The sequence below is a fragment of the Xenopus tropicalis genome, chromosome 8 (assembly GCF_000004195.4).
Source record: "Xenopus tropicalis strain Nigerian chromosome 8, UCB_Xtro_10.0, whole genome shotgun sequence".
Taxonomy (NCBI): domain Eukaryota; kingdom Metazoa; phylum Chordata; class Amphibia; order Anura; family Pipidae; genus Xenopus; species Xenopus tropicalis.
The window spans coordinates 95119544-95129983 of record NC_030684.2 but is presented as its reverse complement, the minus strand read 5'-3'; the positions used below and the strand labels follow the sequence as shown (position 1 = coordinate 95129983).

General features: G+C 38.8%; 1 long non-coding RNA gene across 1 annotated transcript; it reads right to left on the bottom strand.

Annotated features, from left to right (window-relative positions):
• Positions 1–747: 747 nt before the first annotated feature.
• LOC116407065 lies at positions 748–7178 on the bottom strand. The gene is made up of 3 exons (XR_004220036.1): positions 6845–7178; positions 3509–3600; positions 748–951 (listed from the first exon to the last, which is right to left on the bottom strand). It is a non-coding gene; the product is annotated as an uncharacterized LOC116407065 (long non-coding RNA).
• Positions 7179–10440: the final 3262 nt, after the last annotated feature.

Below are 10440 nucleotides of genomic sequence, written 5' to 3'. Positions count from 1 at the left end.
TTTCATAGTTAATTTTTGTTGAAGAGTCATTCCATGAAATTTCCTGCAGCTCCAAAATTAAGGCACGCAAACTGATGGTCTATGCAGTTAGAACTGTACAGGATGCAGAAATCTGAGTAATTTTATGGGGAGAAGGTTCAAATACTGCCCATATAAGACTCTACCTTTACACCTAGGCGTCAAAGTTTCCCTGCGTCAGTGACAGATGTTGTCAAAGTTTTGCCACCTTAGAGGCACAAAACTTCTCTAAAGTTTTTCTTGTTCTGAGAGATGTGCCTTTGGAACCTGCATAGATTCTTCGGGAGGAGTAGAAGATATCTGTGTAACAGGAGTCTGGAGGAAAGGTCTGGAGGAAAGAGGATGCCAAGATTGGCTGAAATCATCTGCCACATTCTTTATTCCCTTGTGGCGAGAGTCAACCTTGATTTTGAGAACGATATTGTCTTCTACTTGGTCAGGAAGATCCCTGTACACTAAAGGGGGCATTTACTAAAACGTAACTTTTTTCATGTCAGGCTTTTTGTCGCCAAAAACCTAAAATATTTGCGAAAAAAATGCAACTTTACCAAGATTTATTATGTGACAAAACTGCAACAATTCCAAATCCAAAAATATGTCATCTAAAACCTGTCAAGATCATGTAGAAGTCAACAGGAGATGTCCCTTTTACAACTGAAAAATGTTTCCTTGGTTTGTGGTTTTAGTGGTTTTTGTGCGACAATACAAAAAAGTTAGTTATGCAACATGTCGAAAAAGTTGCAGTTTTTGTGATTTTCCATTACTTTTTTTTCATTCGTTCAAGCTTCTTAAGTTCAGAGACCAATCAGAACCAAGGCGGAAGCTGTGTTCAGGTAGGCAGATTAAGTCTAATGCACTGTATCCATGGGGTTGGAATTTCAGGCACAGGTTGGGGCAGGCAGAGATCAGGATAGTCAGAGTCAAGCAGAAAAGCTAGGAACCAGAAGATGAATTAGAATTAACAATTTAGAACTCACCCATGAACTCACAAGAAAAGTCCTACCAGCAATTGAACTCAGGTCCTTTATGTCTTTTTATTTTGAATTTTAAACCAAACTGTGACGTGATGACACCATGCATTGGTGCTTCATCACGCCTGCATTCTGCCATAAACAAAAAGTATAGCAGATATGTGTGCCATCTTGGGTTCACTGCAAAGGAGGTAAGGAGTGCTGTGGCACTTTTGTAAATTTTAGTTAGAATTTTAACTTGCTAAAGGACTGACACAGTTGTTGACATGGAATTTAAACCAAGGTCTCCCTGGACACAAAACTGACCATTGAATAATCTCTTGAAGAGCCACTGTTAAATTTTTTTGGAAAAGTGGGCTATGGCTGTAGAAATCTGGGAGAGTACAGTTGGACATACATGAGGCAATGCTAGCTGCTAACTTGGCTACTTTATGACCTTACTGGTCCATGTTTGTGGGCAAACAGATCACTTGGCTTTGTTTGTAAAAGTTGTACTTTAAAGAGTACTTTAAATGAATAATGGGACCCCATAATGTCTATTTTGCCTGGGGCTGGCTACCACTAAATACAGCCCTACAATGACAAATTTCCTTTCAGCTAAAGTTGAATTCCTTCTACGAATCATAACATATGGCACAGGTTTAGTAGGTCAGAATTTTGTAGCAGGAATTACATGGCTTTCATAATTGCATTTATTTATTTTACCTCTGGATGTTGTTTGTGTTCTGGAATAAGCAGAACTTATCCTCCTACAGTTTTCTGATAAGAGCTCATTAAACACATTTCTTTTTAAGCAAAATGCTGGCGTGCCAATCCATGTGGGTTAGTGTCCTTGGCAGAAAGGTCGGTGATTCCCTGGAGTATCTTTTTTTTAAATGTAGAAAATATGGGATTGTATCAAGTGAATAGTGCACGTCTGAGTACTGCAGGAAGGATTCTTGGGGGAAATCAATTTTTATTGATAACAGCATGTTGTACAATGTTTCATCAGTGATATTTATATCTAAATTAGGAGCAGTTGTGAGGTTGCCTGGTGATTTTCTTGTGCTAAAAACTTCATGATTGACAGGCTAGATACTATCTTAATATAATCCTCATGTAAAAAGAAATTTTCAAACCCCCTCCAAACCCCCTCTGTGAAAAATGTATAAGACAACATAGTTTTTAAATTTGTGTAAGACTGCTAGGAATGAGTGTATTGAACAGGTAGCTGAGTTCTGCTTTATGAACCATTTCATTGTATTTTACATGTACTCTATATGACCCATGGATTGGCTTTTGTAAAATGGCTGAAGCAGCATATAGCTTTTTCTTCCCAGGTAGCTCCAGAACTCATGGCTGCACAGCATGATTATTAAGGTCCAATAAACTTCAGAGCAGAATGTTTAGCATTGGGAAATAAAGGTTTATGTGCAACAAATTGATTGTTTTCTATCAGGGAGTTATGGCTTTTCTTGGGTCTGTGAAAAGAACAGTCCATTTTACTTTACAAAATATTAGGAATCTTGTTAAAAATGTAGTTGTGTATTTGAATCCCCATGTACTAATGTGGTGCGCTGAAAAAAAAATCAAAGGTTAAAGCAGCATTCTGACTCTTATACATATATATATATATACACTTAAAGGGAAACTATACCACTGAATATTGCAGGTCTCTATAAAAATATATTACCAAAAGAGCTTGTATATAAAACACTCCTTGATCTAAATAAATCATTTTCAAAAAATATACTTTTCAAGCAGTATGTACAATTGGATAATTGTAAAAATTGAAAACTGCCTTTTTAAGTACTAAGGACCACCCCCTGGCTCATACAATTCATTGTATGTTATATTCTGCATTATTTCCTGTCAAGTGATCTTCGAGGGAGCACACAGACCATTACAAAATAATGGCTCAAGGTAACAGATGCAAAAGTGTTTTATGCTATTTTTGCTTCATACAAGTCCTGTGAGTGCGGTTTGTTTGGGCTTACTAATTATGTTATGTTAACCATGCACCCAGGCAGTACCTGGAGTTTTCTGTGTGCACCATTCCTGGACTTATACTGTATACATATATATATATAATTATCTGTTGGTTACGTATTCATTCTGAATGTATAGTATTTCTTTAAAGACAGGGTAATAATCTTTAAACATCAACGTTATTAGATTTATAGAAAGCAATGTGTTCTTGTGAGAAGGGTAAAACACAAAACAATGTGCATTATCCACAATATGTATCAAACATTGTTTTGCACGCCAGAACTATGCTTACTAGGAGCAATAGGTAATATACAACTGTGATCCCACTCCAGAGCATGCTATCTACAACTGCTTTACTACGCTAAAAAGGCCATTCTTATGCATTGGAAATCTTTAGGTCCCCTTCTCTTCAGTTTTGGCAAAAGCTGGTAGATGATTCCCTTCCAAGCCAAAAACTGGTCTATTTAGCAAGAGGTTGTCCAGAGAAATTCAATGCCATATGGGGTACCTGGCTTGAACAGCAAAATATCTGAATGTATAATATAGCGTACCTCTTTCCATACTTTTTGATTTGGTGCCTCTGCCTCACTCTGCTTTCCTTTCCTTTTCTCCCTTTTGGTAATTGTATTCCTTGTAATGAAAACTATGCAAAATAAAAAATAAAAGCTTTAAAAAACGAAACACTGTTTTTTAAGCACTGATGGCTGCAATACTGGAGTCCTAAGTTTAAATCAGGACAGGGCTTTAAGTCTTTATAAAGTTTTTAAGTTCTGTGTGGGTCTGGATTCCTCCCACACTCAAAAAACAGACAGGCAAACTGTGTCCCAATAAAACTGACCTTAGCGTGTTGCGTAACTCTGATGCAAATAGATGTAAATACATCAATGGGCATATCTATTATAGTGTGTAAGACAACATCTCCATTGGTGTTGCCCATAGGAACCAATAAGATCTTTGCTTTTGTTTTCTAACTTGTAGGTAACATAGTAACATAGTAAGTTGGGTTGAAAAAAGACATACGTCCATCAAGTTCAACCATAATGCCTATATATAACCTGCCTAACTACTAGTTGATCCAGAGGAAGGCAAAAAACCCCATCTGAAGCCTCTCTAATTTGCCACAGAGGGGAAAAAATTCCTTCCTGACTCCAAGATGGCAATCGGACCAGTCCCTGGATCAACTAGTACTAAGAGCTATCTCCCATAACCCTGTATTCCCTCACTTGCTAAGAATCCATCCAGCCCCTTCTTAAAGTTATATAATGTATCAGCCAGCACGACTGATTCGGGGAGGGAATTCCAGAACCTCACAGCTCTCACTGTAAAAAATCCTTTCCGAATGTTTAAATGGAACCTCCCTTCTTCTAAACGGAGTGGGTGCCCTCGTGTCCGTTGGAAGGACCTACTGGTAAATAAAACATTAGAAAGGTTATTATATGATCCCTTTATATATTTATACATAGTTATCATGTCACCTCTTAAGCGCCTCTTCTCCAGTGTAAACAGACCCAACTTGGCCAGTCTTTCTTCATAACTGAGACTTTCCATACCCTTTACCAGCTTAGTTGCCCTTCTCTGGTCCCTCTCTAACTCAGTAATGTCCCGTTTGAGCACTGGAGACCAAAACTGAACAGCATATTCTAGATGGGGCCTTACCAGCGCTCTGTAAAGGGGAAAATAACCCCCTCCTCCCGTGAATCTATACCCCTTTTAATACAGCTCAAAACCTTGTTTGCCCTTGCAGCTGCTGCCTGGCATTGCTTGCTACAGCCAACTTTATTATCTACAAGGACTCCAAGGTCCTTCTCCATTATGAATTTGCCTAGTGCAGTCCCATTAAGGGTATACGGGGCTTGCATATTTTTACATCCCAGGTGCATGACCTTACATTTATCCACATTAAATCTCATCTGCCACTTAGCTGCCCAGATTGCCAGTTGGTCAAGATCCTGCTGCAGGGATGTCACATCCTGGATAGAATTGACTGGTCTGCAGAGTTTTGTGTCATCTGCAAACACTGATACATTACTCATAATACCCTCCCCTAAGTCATTTATGAACAAATTAAACAAAAGTGGACCCAGTACAGAACCCTGAGGGACCCCACTGAGAACCTTATTCCAAGTAGAGAATGTGCCATTAACAACCACCCTCTGTACCCGATCCTGTAGCCAGTTTTCTATCCATGTGCAAACGACTTCACTAAGACCAATAGACCTTAGCTTAGAAAGCAGTCGTTTGTGGGGAACGGTATCAAATGCTTTGGCAAAATCCAAATAGATTATATCTACTGCATCCCCACTGTCCAGCTTCTTACTTACCACATCATAAAAAGCAATTAAATTGGTCTGACATGACCTGTCCTTCATAAAGCCATGCTGATTACTGCTCATAATGGCAGTATCCACTATATAATTTTGAATGTGATCCCTTAACAAGCCTTCAAATAACTTGCCCACCACGGATGTCAAACTTACAGGCCTATAATTGCCAGGCTGAGATCTTACTCCCTTTTTAAATATGGGAATGACATTCGCCTTCTTCCAATCCCTAGGTACCATACCTGATGAAAGAGAGTCTGAGAATATCAGAAACAAGGGCCACTGCAATTCTGCCCCTAGCTCTCTCAGTACCCGAGGGTGTATTCCATCTGGCCCAGGTGCCTTGTTTACATTTATCGTGTGTAACCCTTTAAGCACCATATCCTGTGCCAACCACTGTGTAGTTGGAGCTGAGGCAACAGTGCAGCTATTGGGTGGGACTTGGCCCACTGGCTCCTCTACTGTATACACAGAAGAAAAGAACTGGTTAAGCACATCTGCCTTTTCTGTATCCGCTGTAACCATATTGTTATTATAACTCAATGGGGCCACACCCTCAACCTGCATCTTTTTACTATTAATATACTTAAAAAACTTTTTGGGGTTAGTCTTGGCCTCGGCCGCGATGCGCTCCTCATTTTCTATCTTTGCCTTCCGGATTGCTGTTTTACAACACTTGTTATAGTGTTTATATTCATTAAACGCATCTACTGTCCCCTCTGACTTATATTTCTTAAAAGCTTTCCTTTTTCTCCCTATTAACTTCTTTACCTCAGAGTTAAGCCACATAGGGTGATTCTTAACACTTCTACTTTTTCTTATTAATGGAATAAATTGAGAACAGTAATGATTTAATATCATTTTAAATGACAACCATTTCTGCTCTGTGTTTTTATCAGAAAACATAATGCCCCAATCTATGCCCTGAAGCGCTGCCCTTAAGGAGCTAAAATTTGCCTGTTAAAATCTAATTGCTAATTGGCTGCAATGGGCAACATCACCAGTGATGTTGGCTTACACACTATAATGAATATGTTTCTAAATATTAAAAAGTATCCGGACACCTGCCTTTCTAACATGTCATTCCCAAAGTTGGTTCTCTTCTTCCTGTTATAACAGCCTCTACTCTTCTCTGAAGTATTTCCAATCCATGTTATGGAATATTGTTGGTGGGATTTACTTCATTTTAGCAACAAAAAACATTAATAACTTGGCCACCGAATCAGGAATCAGTCTTGGCTCACAGTCCTATTCATACTACAGGGGCTCAGTCCAGCTGAGTTGTTTACTTCTCAGTAAACTAGCTATGTATTGACCTTGCTTTGTGCATGGGGGCATTATCATTATCAGGAAAGGGCCTTCCTACAACCATTATATTAGGTAACTTGATATTATCAAGATTGTCCATGTAAACTCTTGCCTTAACCTATATATATATAAGCAAGATTAAATAAAATAAGAAGTTTTTTACTTTTGTGAAATTGATTAGGAAGGGTCTTTTTCATCCAAAAGGCTTATTGATTGTATAAACATATTTATTATTGTGTAGCTGTTACTTGAACTTACTGCTGGATGATGTCACTCGAAATTCTTTCCCTTTACAAAGCAATCAAGGAAACCTGGGAATCTTCTGCAGTGTAGTTGGTGGAGACTAAGAAACCTAATACACAAATGCACAAATGAAAGTGACAGTTGGCAAAGGTTAACGAAATAGTAGCCTATTCTACATTGTAACATTGAACTTTTACTCTAAAGAGAATAATAATACTAATATACCATTATATGCTCCTAATGTGTGTAATATAAGGAATCATTCATGGTGACTTGAGGCACTTCCCATAGTGTCAAGATGGGTATTCTGCTAGTTGATAGAAGTAGTGATGGTCTCGGAACCCAATGTCCCATAAGGGATTTTAGTGGAATTGCTTATATTGGTATATATTACACTTCATGTTTTTATTCTCTTTAGGGCTTATTACTAAAACAAGTACAAAGACCTTTTATTATATAAATTATCCAGATGAATCTCTGACACAACAATCCCTTCCCAAAGTAATCCAAATTAATTACTGACCCTAAAGGTGCCCATACACTATAAGATCTGCTCGCTTGGCGATGTCGCCAAGCGAGCGGATCTTCACCCGATATCAGGTAGCAAGTAGCTTAAAAAAAAAATAATCCGATCGTTTGGCCCTGGGGCCAATGGGGCAATGGGGATTACATTTGCGGCCATGGGGCAGTTGGTTCGGGGACCACATCAACGAGCCGATGCGGTCCCCGATTCGACTGGATTTTCTAACCTGGCCGATCGAGATCTGGCCAATTTCAGGCCAGATATTGGTCGGCCAGGCCACTCGGTTCTGCCCATACACGGGCCAATTAGCTGCCGAATCGGTGCAAGGGACCGATATCGGCAGCTATAATCAGCCCGTGTATGGGGACAATTACACTATTTGGCCAACAGACAATTCTGAAATTTAATTGAACCATCTTCAGGCAAACTGTAACCCTGTGTAAAAGCTACCTCTAAACTCCAAGAAGTTATGTTGGGCAGAATTGTTTGTACCGAAGCCAGCTTGATGGTCCACTGGAATGAACTCCTTTCATTCATATATATTTATCATATATATCCATTCTTTATCATGTATTTATGTTGCAGTTTGTGTTGTGCCCAGTTCTGAGAAATACAAGAAACTCCTGCATATGTACATTGCGGTAATGCCGAAGAGGGACAGCTGCTTAACTCAGGGTTTCATGTTACTAATGAAAGTACTTTATTAGTGATACCCAAAGACCTTTGAGCCTCCTGTCTTAGTGCCTCCTTTTTCCTAAAAAAATTGCATAAACCATATCATGTAGAGATATTTAATAAGCTATTAGTGTGTTCATCTTTTCATCATTTGACAGGTGGAAGTTGTAGCTGAACAGTTAGTTTAATTATAAAACATTCCAGATGTGGGATACTGCATAAATTAAAGCCAGGTCTGCTCATATATCTTTCTTTTTTTGTGAAAGGCTAACAAGGTATCTGCTTTTCATTTTGAAATGTTATTAAATCTCTTGCTAAGGAATTCATAGCCTTGATTTAGCTCACTAATTGACACCATTAAACCAACTAATCATTTTTAAAATTAGCAAAAATGTACATTATAAACCAGCTGACTGTTTGTTTTGTTTTAAATTCTTGATGTAAAGTAATAAACGGAAATATATATATATATACATATATATATGTAGAGTTGGAGACATTTTTCTACTTGCATATTTATTTCCTGCCGATTGCATGACCTTAATTACATCATTGCTTTCTTGATCTGGAAAAAAAAATTAACAGGGGTTCAACACAGATATAAATAACCAGGGCAAGAGATAGGGTATACATTATAACTTGCTGGCTTTTCTTTGGAGTTTGCACTGTGGCAAGCAGTGGCGTAATTACCATACAGTAGACTCTGCACCCCGTAACCCATAGGGGAACCCAGAAACACAGGGTGTGCTGAATGGTAGTCCTTTTCTCTAGTACAATGTCCCACAGGCACACTCAACCTTGATTTTAAGGTACACTTTGGTGCTCAGTGGTGAGGGGGCTTAGGCACCCACCTATAACACAGTTCAAAGAAAGAGACCAGCACCCAGAGTTGCTCTTCCACAGAGTAATCACCTGTGTTTATTGTGTCAACAGACTGCATACAGTCATTTTCCATAGCCACTTCTGTTTAATATTGCTTCCCCCACCACCACAAACAAGCAGGTGGGTAGACATGATAAGCAATTGGGGGGGGGGAGACTGTTTGCTCTGAGGTCCCTAAAGATTTTTCTGTGAGGTATGGGGGCAGGCCCTTACATGTTACACCACTGGTGGCAAGCATGACTATCCACTGCAAGCATACACAGACACATATCCTGGTGTGACACTAGCCTAATGGGAGGATGCTTTCTAAACACAGGGTACATTTGCCCAAACAAAAGGATTGGGTGTCTAGTCTGGCCCCAAACATGCTAGGCCAAAATGTCCAATAAAGACAATGATCTTGCATAATCATCAACAAGCACATTTAGCAACACATCTAATTAGATTGTGACCAAAATCAACTACTTTTAGCCCTGCCATCAACTACGATTCAGCCCTGAACGTCAATGAAGGGAACAAATGATCTTTCCTGCGACTACTGATACATGTATGGCCACCTTTAGTCCCATACTGAGGCAGATAGGTCCCTAGGTCAGTGTTTAGATACCACTGTAGGGTATTGATGCAATGCAAGTTTCTTGTGATGGAAGAAGCCAATGCAGATTGCTACTGGCACAAACAGTTGCTTCTACTACTCAGTATCAAAACCAGAAACAAAAAATGTGAAGCCCCCACAAGCAGTTTTGCCATTTGCAAAAACATAAAAAGTGTTATTATTCCTGCAACATCTGACCTACATTATAACCTGTTTTATGACCTTAAATTAACAATTACATTAGTAATTAAGCTTAAAAATAAAAAATACATTAAATTATTATGCTGGGGACAGAAAGGTGTGTAGTGCACTTATTAGATAAAAAGCGGATCCAATCAGAGGGCAGCATTTCCCGCTCCTATAAATAAATAAAGATCCCAGACAAGTAATATTTAAAACAGGCAACATAAATACAACTAGTTTTGATAATGTTGCCTATATTTTAAATTTAACCTGTTACATACCACAACTGTAGAATTTACAGCACAGCCTAAAAAATACTTTTGCGCCAACACCGTAGAATCTTTGGTTCAGGGTCTCTTTTTAATTTAAGCCAGGTACACAACATGATATATAATATCAGGAGCAAAGTTGGCTACACTTCTTATCACCTATAGCAACCAATCAGCAGGTAGCATTTACTAGTCACTTGTTTAAAAGCAAGGATCCCAGTGGTTGCTATGGTTACTGCTCCTGGAAAAATGTTCTGCCTTTAATTACATATAGGGGAAATACTCTTACCCAATACCCAAATGATGATGTATAAATAAGCCCCTCCCTACCGGCTAATTCTGTCTGCATCTCAGGTTTGCTGATACAGAAGAGTTTATTATGTGGTGACTTATTAATATCCTTCTCTCACAATTTCTCTGAAGAACCAGGACACTGGGAAATGAAAGCTGTACAGTGCAAGAAATAATGAAAAAAACATATAAA